The sequence below is a fragment of the Canis lupus genome, chromosome 6 (assembly GCF_003254725.2).
Source record: "Canis lupus dingo isolate Sandy chromosome 6, ASM325472v2, whole genome shotgun sequence".
In the NCBI taxonomy this organism is placed as follows: domain Eukaryota; kingdom Metazoa; phylum Chordata; class Mammalia; order Carnivora; family Canidae; genus Canis; species Canis lupus.
Window position 1 is genome coordinate 937,861 of NC_064248.1, and position 15,344 is coordinate 953,204.

The window sequence follows — 15,344 nt, forward strand, 5'->3', positions numbered from 1 at the left end:
ATTTTAATTTTAATTTTAATTTTTTTTCTCTTTGTGTTTAGATGAATCAGTCAGCCAGTGCTGAACTAGGTGGTCTGCCAAAGGTTCTTCCTCTAAAACTGCCTTAGGCTCTGTTTGTGGCCTGTATATATTCCAGCCCAGATGGTGCCAGAGGGGCTGCAAAGAGGCACATGTCCTGGATTTTGCCTTCAGCTTATTTACAATCCAGGAGAAAGGGTAAGGTGTAAAAACATGCAAAATTAAATAGCTCAGTAGTTAGTTGAGGGAAAGATATAAGGGAAGTGACTATGTTTAACTGCCTAGTAGAATAATTAAGAAACCTTACATGCACTTAGTCCTCACGTACCAGGTACCATGTTAAGCAAGCATTAAAAATGTATTGTCTCTTAAATGTGTCTGACAAAGCTAGTTTGGTGGGAATAATAATATTCCTATTATTATTAATTAGTGCTTGATACATGCGAGGTGCTGTGCTGCTAAGTGCTTCACTTGGCACAACTCCTAGAATCCTGTGGCGGAGAGGAAGCCGGTGCTTGGAGGTGCCCCAGTCGTGCCCGAGATCACAGAGCTGAAGGGGAAAGCCAGGATTCAAACCCATGCAGACTAGCTCCAGGGCCTCCACTCCTTCTATTTCTTTTACTTTTACTGTGGCAACAGCACTTAACATAAAATCAATGCGCTTCACAAAAATTTTTTTTTGCTTCACAAATTCTTAAGTATGCATGATTTTTTTTTAAGTGTGCATGATTTTTGACCAAGTACAATGTCAGATGCAGATATCTGGAGCCTGTTCAACTTCCCTAACTGAACGTTTTTTGATTTTATTTATTTATTCATGAGAGATACAGAGAGAGAGAGAGAGAGAGGCAGAGACACAGGCAGAGGGAGAAGCAGGCTTCTCTGCAGGGAGCCCAACGTGGGACTTGATTCCGGGTCTCCAGGGTCAGGCCCTGGGCCAAAGGTGGTGCTAAACCGTTAAGCCACCCACGTGTCCCTTTTTTATTCTTTTTAGATATTTTATTTATTTATTTAGAGAGAAAGTCTCAAGCAGGCTCCAAACTCAGCATGGAGCCCAATGTGGGGCTTGATCTCACGATATCATGATCTGAGCCGATCAGCCGATCTCAGATCGGCTGCACCACCCAGGTGTTCCTACACATTTTCTTTATCCCTTCATCTGTTGATTATTTCTATGTTTTAGCAATTGTGAATAGTGCTGCAGTGAATACAAGAGTGCAGGTACCTCTTCAAGTTCTGACTTCTAATTCTTTCGGATAATATACCCAGAAGTGCTGATCAGATGTAGTTCTGTTTTTAGCATTTTGAGGAACTGCCATACTGTTTTCCATAGTGGTTGCACCGTTTTACATTCCCACAGGCTCCTTGTTTCTAACTACCGTCTTATACTAACTTCCCAAGATCTCAGAGAACTGAGAAAGGAGAAAATGATTGACATTGAAGCTTTGGACCTTTGGCTTTGGGAGGATGAGATTTGAAAAGTTTTTATTGGGGACAAGATGAAAAAGAAGAGAGGATGCTTTATGTGGGATGTGGCTGTTAGGTTGTCAGTTATTGGGAGATTAGGATTATGGCATTTCAAGCTACAATATTTGATTCACATCTGTCAATTCCTGAGCAGCCATGAATTTCTAGTCAACTAGAACACAACAGAATTGCCCTGAGTTTGCCACAGCCTAAGGCAGAGGGCCAGAAAATATGGTCTGCAGCCAAATCTGGCCCACCACCTGCTTTTGTAAATAAGATTTTATTAGAATACAGCCACTCCCATTCATTCTATGGCTTTCCCAGTACATGGCAGAGATGAATGGTTGCAACAGAGACCATATGCTCTGTAAAGCTTAAAGTATTTTTTGTAGGGCAGCCCCGGTGGCTCAGCAGTTTAGCGCCACCTTCAGCCCAGGGTGTGATCCTGGAGACCCAGGATCGAGTCCCTGCAGTGTGCTCCCTGCATGGAGCCTGCTTCTCCCTCTGCCTTGTGTCTCTGCCTCTGTGTGTGTGTGTGTGTGTGTGTGTGTGTGTGTGTCTCATGAATAAATATATTTTTTGCAGAAAAGTTTGCTGACTTCTGGCCTAATGTAATTACAGTGATTGTTATTTTTTCTCTTCTAAGTTTTTATTTTGGGAAATGTCAAATCTACAAAGTATTTCAAAGATACTATAATGAACATTTATATGCCTTTCTCCTTGATTAGCACTTAACATTTTGTCACATTTGCTTCCTCTCGTCTCTTAGATGAGGACATCATAACTCAATACTTCTATTTAGTATAATCTAAATAAATATATATATATATATGTGTATACACATTAGAATATATCTCCTAAGAATAAGGATAGACTTTTATGTAGCCACAGGAATTTAACCACATCAAATTTAATTTGATGATATAAGCAGACCGTATCCAAATTTTCCAATCCAGTTTCTTGTGTGCAGGATTAATCACTGCTTTTAGTGGTCATGTGTCATTACTGTTCTTTTCTCTAGAACAATTGCCCAGCCTTAAGTCTTTTTTCCCCCCTCAGCTGATTAAGGTATAATTGACATATAAAATTGTAAGATATTTAAAGTGTTCTTCATGATGATTTGACATCCATTACGGAAGGATTGTTTCCTGTTTTCATGACATCAATATATTTGAAGAGTGTGGACTAGGTATTGTACAGAACGTCCCTCACCCTGGATTTTTTTTTATCATTTCTTGAGGACTAGATTCAGGTTTTAGCATTTTGGCAGGAATGCCAACGAGGTGATGTGTCCTTCTAGGTAAGGGCACCCCATCAGGAGCCCAGTGATTGTTAATGCAGCAAAATCACATCGATGGTGGTAGTCAGATGGGCTTGACTGGGCTTGACATTTTGCATCCCAAAATGGTGGGATGCAAAATGACCTGCTTACAAATCTACAGTTTATTCACAGAAAGGGCACAAAGGTAGCAACTGCATTGAAAGTTAGGGAACATATCACAGCCGAAGGCCATCTTACCCCGGGGGCTGGAAAGTCCAGGTGCAAGTTCCTATTACCCCTCTCTTGGCTCAGGAACCACCTGCATTGCACAGAATGCTTTGGAACAGGTGCTCTGTTCATATAGACAATCCAGGTGTGCACAAAGATCCCAAATGTTTGCAGTCATTGCAAGGTTGGGACTCATTTAAACAGAGAGCCGATCCATCCAATAATAATAGAAGCACAAATGTTTCATACTTGACAATTCTTTTCTTCCCTGATCAAATGAGTATCTGTACTTTATGGCATATTTCCATTGACTAATCAAACCATACTTAATCTATTTTTGCTTATTTTGTCCCTTCCAACAAAATCAACCTTTCTTTCTTTTTTTTTTTTTTTATTTTTTTTTTAAATTATTTTATTTTATTTTTATGATAGTCACACAGAGAGAGAGAGAGAGAGAGGCAGAGACACAGGCAGAGGGAGAAGCAGGCTCCATGCACCGGAAGCCCGATGTGGGATTCGATCCCGGGTCTCCAGGATCGCGCCTGGGCCAAAGGCAGGCGCTAAACCGCTGCGCCACCCAGGGATCCCTTTTCTTTTTTTTTTAAATCAACCTTTTCTCATGTACCATATCTTAGTTCCCATAGGAGCATAGGTCAGAAGTCTTGTCTCTATTATTTCACGACCAAATGTGACATGCAAACCCAAAGACACAGTCACAGTACTGCTGTTCCTTGTGGTCACATAGACCTCACACCTGTTCATTGGTTGTGAGGACGTAGATGACGCCCAGAAAGTCATCAGGTTGGATATTGTCAGCTGGCTTATTTTTTTTTAATGTGGTGCAATATTTACTACTTAAGTTGATCATTTTTCTGTGTACAGTGCAGGGGTATTAAGTGCATTCACCATGCAACCACTATCGATTTCCAGAACTTGCTCATCATCCCAAATAGAAATTCTGTACCATTTAAAAACTCCTCATTCCTTGCTCCCTATAGGCCCTGGTAACTTCTGTTCTGCTTTCTGTCTTTTTTTTTTTTCTGCTTTCTGTCTTAATAAATTTGCCTATTCTAGCTGCTTCCTCCAAGTTAAATCATTACCATGTTTGTTCCTTGTGTCTGGCTTATTTCATTTATCGTAATGTTTTCAAGGTTCATCCATGTTGTACCACGTATCAGAATTTCATTCCTTCTAAAGATGATATTCCTTTGTCCACACATGCCTGTTTGTTCGCCTGTTCATCTGTTGGTGGCCATTTGGGCTGTTTCCACATTCTGACTATTGCAAACAATGGTGTGATGAACATCGGTATGTAAGTATTTTGTTTTAGTTCCTGCTTTTAATTGTGGTGTATGCCTAGGATTAGAATTGATGGATCATACAGTGATTCTATGTTTAACTTTCTGAGGATCTGCCAAGCTGTTTTCCATAGCGGTCAGGTCACTTGTTGGCTCTTCAAAAAGTGGAACTTTGGGTATACAGAGTTCTTTGCCCCAAGGACCTTCTGAGTCAAAGCTAAGAGACCATATTTATTCTCTCCCTCTATGCTTCTCACAAGGAATAGATATCTGTATCTGGCTTAGATTTTTCCCTTTTAACAAGCTATTTGCAGCCTCCCCCCCGCCCCAGAGCAATCTCATCTTCTTCCATATATCATTCATCTGAATCCAGTCCTTTCTCCCTGAAGGAAGGCTCTGTGGTGTCCCACTGTGCACGTTGTCTCCTGGCAGCAACAGGGCATGGGGCAGAGCCTCCCCTTCAGTTCATCTCGAAGGTCTGATTAGGTCCGTGCAGAGAAGTGCAAATATCCCATCCTCTAGGCAACAAAACATCTCAGCAGTCAGCTCCACTATGGTGGGGTGTAGGGAGGGGAGCGCTGGGCCTGTCAATCCCTTTGCAATTAGGTCCAAATTTTTGACATGATCTCGTGTTGTGGAATATTTTCAGCCCCTGGAGCCCTTAACTGAAGTGGCAGTGCAGAGACGACCAGGTCCAGTACTGAGAGAGAAAATGGGGTACAGCAGGGAAGACCGCTGGGTAGTTCCTGTGCAATCACACCTCCCCTCTGCTCTGACTCCACTGCAGAAACATGGCAGGTAAGGGAGACACCAGCATAGCATACATTTACAAATCATATATTCCAAACAAAACGGAACACAAATCACATATTCCAACTTTTTTTTTTTAAGATTTTATTTATTTCAGAGAGAGAGAGAGAGAGCATGAGCAGGGGGAGGGGAACGGGCAGAGGCAGAGGGAGAAGCAGGTTCCCCACAGAGCAGGGAGCCAGTGCCACCCGGGTCATGACCTGAGCCGAAGGCAGACACTTTTTTAATTTATATTTTTTATATAATTTATATAAACAAATTTTGGTTATTGATTGAATGTTAAATTTCATAAGGTCATATAATTGATCTCTATTGTAATTTTTGTTTTTCTCATTAAAAATTTTTTAATTTAAATTCAATTTGCCAACATATAGTATAACACTTAGTGTTCATCCTGTCAAGTGCCCTCCTCAGTGCCTGTCACCCAGTCACCCCAATCCCCTGCCCATCTCCCTTTCCACTACCCCTTGTTCATTTCCCAGTTAGGAGTTTCTCATGGTTTGTCTCCCTCACTGATATTTCCCATTCATTTTCTTCCTTTTCCCTTTATTCCCTTTCACTATTTTTTATATTCTCCAATGAATGAGACCATATAATGTTTGTCCTTCTCCGATTGACTTACTTCACTCAGCATAATACCCTCCAGTTCCATCCACGTTGAAGCGAATGGTGGGTATTCGTCGTTTCTAATGGCTGAGGACTATTCCCTTGTATACATAGACCACATCTTCTTTATCCCTTCATCTGTCGATGGACACCGAGGCTCCTTCCACAGTATGGCTATTGTGGACATTGCTGCTAGAAACATCGGGGTGCAGGTGTCTCGGTCTTTCAGTGCATCTGTATCTTTGGGGTAAATCCCAGCAGTGCAATTGCTGGGTCCTAGGGTAGCTCTATTTTTACCCCTTTGAGGAACCTCCACACAGTTTTCCAGAGTGGCTGCACCAGTTCACATTCCTACCGACAGGCAAGAGGCTTCCCCTTTCTCCATATCCCCTCCAACATTTGTCATTTCCTGCCTTGTTATCCCCATTCTCACTGGTGTGAGGTGGTATCTCATTGTGGTTTTGATTTGTATTTCCCTGATGGCAAGTGATGGGGAGCATTTTGTCATGTGCTTGCTGGCTACGTCTATGTGTTCTTTGGAGAAATTTCTGTTCATGTCTTTTGCCCATTTCATGATTGAATTGTTTCTTGGGTGTTGAGTTTGAGAAATTTTTTCTTTTTTTAAGATTTTACTTATTTATTCATGAGAGGCACAGAAAGGCAGAGACACAGGCAGAGGGAGAAGCAGGCTCCATGCAGGGAGCCCGATGTGGGACTCAATCCCGGGTCTCCAGGACCAGGCCCTGGGCTGAAGGTGGCGCTAAACCGCTGAGCCACCTGGGCTGCCCTGATAAGTCCTTTATTTTATTTTTTATTTTTTTTTAAAGATTTTATTTATTATTCGAGAGAGAGAGAGAGAGACACAGGCAGAGGGAGAAGCAGGCTCCACGCAAGGAGCCCAACATGGGACTCGATCCCGAGACCTCAGGATCACACCCTGGGCCAAAGGCAGGCACTAAACCGCTGAGCCACTCCGGGATCCCCTGATAAGTCCTTTATAGATCTTGGGTACTAGCCCTTTCTCTGATACGTCATTTACAAATACCTTCTCCCATTCTGTAGGTTGTCTTTTAGTTTTGTTGACTGTTTCTGAAGGCAGATGCTTAACCGACTGCCCAAAGCAGTCACCAAGGCACCCAAAAATATTCCAACTTTTAACCACACTTAAATTTTGGTCCCTTTCATGGTAGCATTCCCATGGTCCCCTGAATTAATTCTATTGCCCCTTGTTAGCAGGCCCAGGCAACCCTGCAAATGTGCTTCCGTACCCAGGAGACCTACAGGAGTTACCTTTCCACCCCCCGCCATTCCACCACATGTTGGTACAAGGCATTGGGAACCATTCTGGGAGTTGTTGGGTGAAGAGACTCCATCTAGGGATCCCTGGGTGGCGCAGCGGTTTAGCGCCTGCCTTTGGCCCAGAGTGCGATCCTGGAGACCCGGGATCGAATCCCAGGTCGGGGCTCCCGGTGCATGGAGCCTGCTTCTCCCTCTGCCTATGTCTCTGCCTCTCTCTCTCACTGTGTGTCTATCATAAATAAAAAAAAAAAAAAAAAAAAGAGAGAGACTCCATCCAGCCTTTGTGTCAGTCTTCTTCCTCTGTTATGGCCTTGTTTTTTTTTTTAGATAAGGAATGTCAATTATTTTTAAATTTTGAAATAATATCAAACTTAAAGAAAATCTGCAAGTGGGGAACAAAGAACTACTACCTGGGATCCCTGGGTGGCTCAGCGGTTTAGCGCCTGCCTTTGACCCAGGTTGTGATCCTGGAGTACTGGGATCAAGTCCCGCGTCGGGCTCCCTGCATGGAGCCTGTTTCTCCCTCTGCCTGCCTCTCTCTCTGTGTCTCTCATGAATAAATAAATAAGGGACACCTGGGTGGCTCAGCAGTTGAGCGTCTGCCTTTGGTTCAGGGCATGATCTCAGGATCCAGGATCGAGTCCTCATCGGGTTCCCTGCATGGAACCTGCTTCTCCCTCTGTCTCTGCTTCTCTCTTTCTGTGTATCTCTTATGAATAAATAATAAATCTTAAAAAAAAAAAAGCAGAGGCACTGCTCCTCGTTCTAAAATTCTCAGGAATCATTTTAACACAGGTTTATTAGGATGATGTTTGTAATGATCTAGAAAATGACTCAGCTCCTTCACTGAATAATCCCCTATTTCCATGGTTTCTTGCCCTCCCTTGTCATCTTGCCCCACTTGAATTATCTCCTTTGTTGTCATAAGTCTCACAGAATTAGTGGATTCATCAATTATTACAGTGCCAGCCAGAAAGGGCAGAGCTCACCCCAAGGAGATTCTGAATTTACTTTCATTTTGCTGATGCTCAAAGCAGCAACCACAGAACTGATTTTTTAGCTGACCTGACATCAGTTTGCATTCCCTTCTGGTCCATTTTTCTAGCTCCTGAGCTTCAGATTCTTTCATCTCCAGATTTCACTGGAATGTTTTATTTACTACTGGTGTCTAATTTCAAAGTCTCTGTTACTTCAAACCAAAAGTAACTTGTGCATTTTGATCCTCTTTATCAGAAACACCCTTTTTCTCTCTAGTAATGCCCTAGCCAGTAAGAATGAGTCAGGGTTTTATCAGTAAGTCCTACATCTTTTTTTTATTATTATTATTTTTTAAAAATTTTTATTTATTTGTGATAGTCACAGAGAGAGAGAGAGACTGAGGCAGAGACACAGGCAGAGGGAGAAGCAGGCTCCATGCACCGGGAGCCCGACGTGGGATTCGATCCCGGGTCTCCAGGATCGCGCCCTGGGCCAAAGGCAGGCGCCAAACCACTGCACCACCCAGGGATCCCAGTAAGTCCTACATCTGACGCCAGCTGCTGAAATGGCTTGACGGGCTTTAGTTGGTAAAGATTCACAGGATCCTAAATGACAATACTAACAAACTTAGTTTATTATATTTGTCATCCTAAATGACAATACTTACAAACTTTGTTTGTTTAGTTAATACAATATAGCAGTAATATTTAAGTAATACATCTTAATATTTAAGATATACATCGCAGCCAAAGGCTGTCTCATAGCAAGAGCTTTCCAGCTTTCTCATAGCTGGAAGAGCCAGGTACAGGGTTCTATTACGCTTCTTCTGCAAGAGCCAACACAAATTAAAAAAAAAAAAAAAAAAGAAAGAGTCAGGGATCCCTGGGTGGCGCAGCGTTTTAGCGCCTGCCTTTGGCCCAGGGCGCGATCCTGGAGACCCGGGATCGAATCCCACGTCGGGCTCCCGGTGCATGGAGCCTGCTTCTCCCTCTGCCTGTGTCTCTGCCTCTCTCTCTCTCTCTCTCTCTCTGTGACTATCATAAAAAAAAAAAAAAGAGCCAACACAGAACCCGCTTTCACCTCTGGCGCAGGAACCAGCAACATGTGCCTGGAACACTTTGGGGCACGGAGCCCAAAATAGAGTCTCCGCTAGTTTCTTTTTTTAATGTTTCGCTGGTCACATTGGCATATTCCCACTATGTAACTAGTTCCAACTGCACAACACTCTGGCTTTTACCGGTGACTACTGCTGAGAAGCTGACATAAACTCCTCGGAAGCTCCTTGAACCGATATGATCGGTGAAATCGGCGTGCGTCGTGCCTTGCGCGGGGCCGCTGCTCCGCAGGGACGTGGGCGAACAGCTCAGGCCCCACCAGCTAGCTCTCCCCGCACATGGGACTTATCTCCGGGTAGTGCTTTGCAGTTTACAGACTGGAGGATTTTTACCGACGAGAATAAGCCGGTATTATCGCCCCCACTTTGGAAACGAACGTGAGGCTCGGAGAGCTCGTGACTCGCGGTGGGCCCCCCGCACTGTCCTCCTCCCGCCGAACGTGAGGTTTGCGCCTTTTTCTCACGTGGTCCTCTCGGTAGTGCCGGGTCGGCCTGCATCTCTGAACAATGTGCTGATCAGGTTGCGATGCTTGGGGGTTTATGTGCGGAATCGTGCTGCAGTGTGGCATGCGGTAGCTCCCCAGCCCCAGCTCGCCCTGCCCTTGGGGCGCCCCCCCGCCGTCGGCGGTCGCCGGCTGTCCTCACTGTTGAACTAGATCGCAGAAGATTGCATCGAAGCGTGTTGGCCCTTCGGGCATTTGTTTCCTTCTCAGTTCTTCGGGGCCGCACGTCGCGGCGCTGAGCCTCCTTCTCTGCGTCTACTGTGCAGATGTGGCCCTGCCTTCTCCCGGGGGACGTGTGCCCGGAAAGGACGGGCACCTCCAGGCCGACCCGGTAACGCCGCGCGGCTTTACGCTCACCGCACCCAGCAGCGCTCCCAGGCGGCGACCAACACTGCGGCGCAGGCGCAGGCGCAGGCGCAGGCGCAGGCGCAGAGCGTGCACGGCCACGTGTGCACACACCCCCTACTCACAGCCTGCGCGCACACACCCGCCGACGTGCACAGCGACGCGCCGGCGCACGCGCACGCGCATTCCACGCGATGCCACCCTCGCACCGTGCTCACGCTCGCACACACGCGCGCGCCCGGCACGCGCCCCACGTCTCCGCGCGCAGCCCTCGCGGTCACACGCCGGCCCCCACGTGACCCAGCCAGGGGGCGTGGACTCGGCCGCTCGCGGCTGCGGAAGCTTGTCCCGGCCGCGCCGCCGTCGGCCGCCAGGTGTCGGAGGTCGCGGCAGCGTTGGCGGTGGCGTTTTTTCTACCCGGAAACCACGGCTGCCGGAGCCCGAGACGAGTCTGTCGCCCCGGCGTGAGCCGGACTGGCCTGCGGCCCTCGCCTGGGCCCCGCGGAGACGATGGTGCCGAGCGGCCCCGGGCCCGCCGCGCGCCGCCGCGAGTGAGCTGTGAGCGGCCGCGGGCGTCCGCCGAGCAGCTGGCCGGGCCGGGCCCGGGGCGCGCCGCTGCCCACCGGGGCGGGGTGAGCCGGGGCGGGCGGGCCGGGAGCCGGGAGCCGGGAGCCGGGCGGGGGCGGACTCTGGCGGGCTGTGCCCGGCGCCCCCGGGGGCCGCAGCCCCGCCCCCGCCCCCGCCGCCGCGGGGGGGTCGCTCGGCGCCGGCCGGGTCTGGGCCTGCTCGCCCGCCGGCCTCGAGATGGCAGGGCCTCCGCGCACGGGCCTGAGGCCGGGATAACTGGGACTCGGCCCGGGGAACAGTGAGGTAGTTTGCCGTTTTTGAGTCTGGGCGGCGTTTGCGCTGCTTCTCCGTCTGCAGACCAGACACGTCTCAGGGGGAAGGTGGGAGAGAGACGTCTGTGCGGAAACTCCAAATAGCGCTTTTGTGTGTGTCGAAGTTGGTAAAAGCCCAGAGAGGAGGCGGATTAGGAGCTCCACTCGTATTTTGACGAAACGAGTTAAGCAGTGGCTTCAGGGTCATCTAGAGGCACGTAGCTCTGTTTCTCTTGGCAAGCACCGTTAGGAATAGAAACAAGCCTGTTGTGCTGTTTTGAATTGTGTGGACGTCAGGACGGGGGAACAGCTGGTGAGGGGGCCTTCCTTGAAGAATCCGATGCCTGTAGTTTCGTTGCCGACCAGCGGTTTACAGCCCTCGCTCAGCGATGAATGGGGCTGCTCTGCAGCCTGCCTCAGAGCCGGAGGTGGTGGCTCCTCCCGACCCGCTACTTTCCTGCCCCCAAGGTGGGCCGCCGTGGGAGGCAGTGGGAGGACGAATTCCAGCGCTGGAATTTGATTAATTTGATGACGAATATTTAATGAATTGTTTTGACCCGAAAGCTCCCGGTTAGATTGGGGTCTGAGCATCTGTCTCCTGTCTGTATGTGGAATTGCGCAAAGGGTAAGAACACCTTCCAGCTTCCTCATTTAAGAAAAGGAAATAGACCTGCCGTGTAGCTGAGACTGCACCTCATGACTCCAAGCATGTTTTCTCTCTTGGATAAGGAGGCAGTTGCGTTGACTTCCTAGTAGAGGTGCGGGAAGAATTTCTCTGGTCTGACTGAGATCGCCTGGAAGGGGGGCTGCCCCCCCCACGCCCGGGTACTGAGATCCCCAAGTGCTGATCAAGCACACACCTCTGTTTGGGCTGTAGCTGCAGCTGCTACAGGAAGAGAGGCAAGAACTTTTTTTTTTTTTTAATTTTTATTTATTTATGATAGAGAGAGAGAGAGAGAGGCAGAGACACAGGCCGAGGGAGAAGCAGGCTCCATGCACCGGGAGCCCGACGTGGGATTCGATCCCGGGTCTCCAGGATCGCGCCCTGGGCCAAAGGCAGGCGCTAAGCTGCTGCGCCACCCAGGGATCCCGAGAGGCAAGAACTTAATGCAAATACAGTTTTTCTCGCAGGGAACTTAATTAGAAAAAGCAATAGGTTATAAAAAGTGGCAGGATGTAATTGCCATATGGAGATAAAACTATTAGGGTTGTTTTGTTTTTTAAAAGATTTCACTTATTTATTCGTGAAAGACACAGAAAGAGAAAAGCAGAGACAGAGGCAGAGGGAGAAGCAGGCTCCCTGCAGGGGAGCCCAAAGCAGGACGGCTCCAGGGTCAGGACCTTAGCCGAAGGCAGCAGGCTCAACTGCTGAGCCACCCAGGCTTTCCTTATTCGGGGTTTTGTTATGATTAGGCTTCATAAAGGAAGTGGCTTTGAGGTGGACCTCAGCCCAGCATCTGGAGGATTTGGGTCTTTGAGAATTAACTGGGAAATGAAAAAGCCAGGGTCAGTTGGTGGGACAGCACTTAGGTAGCTGGACAATAGGAGCCTAGAATCATTGTCAGAAGTCAGTTAAGGGTTAAATACTTTTCTTGTTTGCTTGCTTGCTTTCTTGCTTGTTCTTTGAGAGAGAGTGAGAGCGAGTGGGGGGGGGGGCAGGAGAAGAGGGAGAGCGAGAGCAGTCCTCAAGATTCCCTGCTGAGTGCAGAGCCCAATTCAGGGTTCTGTCCCAGGACCCTGGACCCTGGGATCATCTGAACTGAAATAGTCGGAGGCTTAACCCACTGAGCCACCCAAGCTGCGGTTAAATGCTTTTCTAAGAAAAAGCATAGGCTACCCAGTCTGGCTTCTGGTAGATTTCTGGGTTCTAAAGAATTGTTTTAATTTGATCGGTTGCTTTTGTTCTGTTATGCAGCCAGTGACAAAAAGCAGTGCTTAACTTATTTTAAGGACAGTGAAAAAGAGGCTGATTGTGATTTCTGTCTAGTATTAACAATCAGGAAATTAAATTTGGTGTCTGCAAGTTGTTTTTGTGCTTGTGTTTAGTTTGGGAGAACACAGCTCGTGTGGTCTTTGCCACTCTGGCTGCAGCCAAGTGGTGGGTGGCAAGATCTTTAGCCAGTTCCTAAGTGTTTTTACTGACATTTAGTTCACTTCCCAGACATGTCGTGTATTTCTTCTACCCAGTATTGTCCAAGAACCTTTGAAGCCATTCAAATAGGATGCAATGTCATTGCTCTGCAACATTATGACTAGTCTCAGGACCTCACTGGCTTAACTTTTTAATGCTTCTTTTAGACTCTTCTTCCGTTTCTTTTTTTTTTTAAGTTTTATTTATTTATTTATTTATGAATGATAGTCACACAGAGAGAGAGAGAGAGGCAAAGACATAGGCAGAGGGAGAAGCAGGCTCCATGCACCAGGAGCCCGACGTGGGATTCAATCCCGGGTCTCCAGGATGGTGCCCTGGGCCAAAGGCAGGCGCCAAAATGCTGTGCCACCCAGGGATCCCTCTTATTCTGTTTCTACCCATTGCTGTGTCTCCTCGTTATAGACAAACATCTGAAAAAGAGTGGTTTTATTTTTTTTTATTTTTTATTTTTTTTTAAAAGAGTGGTTTTGATAGGGGCCGTGGCTTGACATTAGTATAAGGATGGGCCTGTCTGCAGAATGTTTTTGTCAATAACATACTGCAGAATTCTGTTGCCATGTAAGAGGGCTTTTTATTTTTTATTTCTGTTTTTAAGAGGGCTTTTTAAAAAGCAATTTACTATGACATTTCTGTTAAAATGAAAAAAAAAAAGAAAAAGGATATGTGGAATTTAAGAAACAAAACAAACAATCATAGTGGAAAAAAAGAGACAAACCAAGCAAGACTCTTAATTATAGAGAACAAACTGATGGTTACCAGAGGGACGATGGGTGGGGGGGATGAGTTAAACAGAAGATGGGGATTAAGGAGGGCCCTGTTTGTGATGAGCACCGGGTGATATATCTTAAGTGTTGAATCACTAAATTGTACACCCAAAACTAATATTACTATATGTTAACTAAAATTTAAATAAAAATGTTAAAATGAGGGATCCCTGGGTGGTGCAGCGGTTTAGCGCCTGCCTTTGGCCCAGGGCAGATCCTGGAGACCGGGGATCGAATCCCATGTTGGGATCCCGGTGCATGGAGCCTGCTTCTCCCTCTGCCTATGTCTCTGCCTCTCTCTCTCTCTCTCTCTCTCTCTCTCTCTCTCTCTGTGTGTGTGTGTGACTATCATAAATAAAAAATAAATAAATAAATAAAAATGTTAAAATGAGCTCAGTATCATAGTGATAAAAAAAGGAAATGGAGGAAAGAGAGTTTTTAGCAAATTAATTTTTCATTTTGGATTTATTTTGATATAGAAATCTTTAAATTATCTTTCCCGCAGTACAAATTGAATAAATTTGACAAGAGGTCTGAGGTTTGTGTAGAATTACGGACCTAAGTGTAGTCCTGGGGACTATAACAACCTTTGGTGATGACACAAAATATGGTCATTTGCCCGTTGGACTTTTATGCTGTTTGGCTAAAAGTGCTGTTTTCACAACATCTCCCAGTCTTTACACTGAATTTGGCTGTTATAATTTCATATTGAATGTTTAGTGTTGATTTATTTTTTTTTTTTTTTTTTTTTTTTTTTAAAATGTTTATTTATTTATGATAGTCACAGAGAGAGAGAGAGGGAGGCAGAGACACAGGCAGAGGGAGAAGCAGGCTCCATGCACCGGGAGCCCGATGTGGGACTCGATCCCGGGTCTCCAGGATCACTCCCTGGGCCAAAGGCAGGCGCCAAACCGCTGAGCCACCCAGGGATCCCTTTAGTGTTGATTTAATCTTATCATCACTCATGATTTATTTTTTTTTAATATCTGTTAAGTAAACTCCCAGGTCATTAAACGTTAACCTCGGGATACTTTTAATTTGGTTTTTAAGATGGTCAGCAGTTTAAAAAAATTAAAAAACAAAGATAAATTATTTTCCATTTCCGAACTGTGGTGAATTAATTTTTTTAAAAAGGGAGGGGGGCATGTTCGAAGTTACCGTGATTTTATATTATGACTTTGGAAATGGAGCCATGCATTCATTAATTATAAGTGAGTAGAAATACAGCTTGAGTCTGAATTTTGGAAATAAGTCTGGTTACAAATGTGATTATGTCAGCCCATGTTTCTTTTTTGTTTTTATTTGAGTGTTAGTGTTGCAAATGCACTTTTAGCAATGAAAACTCTATGCTTCTTGTTGTAATTTCTCTTTATCATTTAAACTTGAGTTCTTGTGAAAGTCTTTTCTACACTGGATTGTATTAGCTTGAGAAACAACTCATTGACACAAGATTCTACTCATCTTTGCTTTATACTCTAATTGATGAGAGTTGAGATATGAATTGCCTTGCTTAAGGAGATGGAAAATAGGTTAACTGTCTTAAACTTCAAAAAAAATCTTGTGTTTTTATTGAAGGCCATGACTAAAAACACTTTATACATCTATGGCATATGAAAATTTTGT

At 45.8% G+C, this 15,344-nt stretch overlaps 1 protein-coding gene across 1 annotated transcript in view; it reads left to right on the top strand.

Moving 5' to 3' along the window:
• The first annotated feature begins 10,292 nt into the window (after positions 1-10,292).
• Positions 10,293-15,344, top strand: part of TMEM248 (transmembrane protein 248) — a 33,729-nt gene continuing 28,677 nt past the window's right edge. Inside the window, exon 1 of the mRNA XM_025425734.3 lies at positions 10,293-10,559. The gene's annotated coding sequence lies outside the window, so the exon portion shown is untranslated. The remainder of the gene's footprint in view (positions 10,560-15,344) is intronic.